The sequence below is a fragment of the Arachis duranensis genome, chromosome 6, assembly GCF_000817695.3.
Source record: "Arachis duranensis cultivar V14167 chromosome 6, aradu.V14167.gnm2.J7QH, whole genome shotgun sequence".
Lineage (NCBI taxonomy): Eukaryota > Viridiplantae > Streptophyta > Magnoliopsida > Fabales > Fabaceae > Arachis > Arachis duranensis.
In genome coordinates, this window is record NC_029777.3 from 16,375,977 (window position 1) to 16,376,472 (window position 496).

The window sequence follows — 496 nt, forward strand, 5'->3', positions numbered from 1 at the left end:
AGAACAAGTAGCACATAATCAGGTAACATAGCATATATGATGTAGAAATCCAAAACAAATAGGCAAACCCAAACAATTCAAACATATGCAAATGATGTATGCATGCCCTATGGCTGATGATATCATCTGTCGGTTATATAGCCAACCCGACATGTCCTGATAGCTAACCATTGGACAGAAACACCCCTTGCGGAGCAAGTAGGTTTGAGCTACAACCTCCTTACTACTACCCGCTCAACTCAGAGCTAGTGAAACAACCACTACTGTGGCTACTACCCAGGCGGGTGTTTAAAAGCTCAATGTGGAGCGAGTGGATTCACCACTACTGCCGCTACTACCCAGGCATCACAATCTCTGACCTTGAGCAAGTGGGACGAACCACAACCCTTGCTACTGCCCAGGTGTCTTAAGCATTAACCCGGAGCAAGCGGGACAAACCACAACCTTTGCTACTGCCCAGGTATCTCAAACATATATTCATTCAATCTCAATTCAT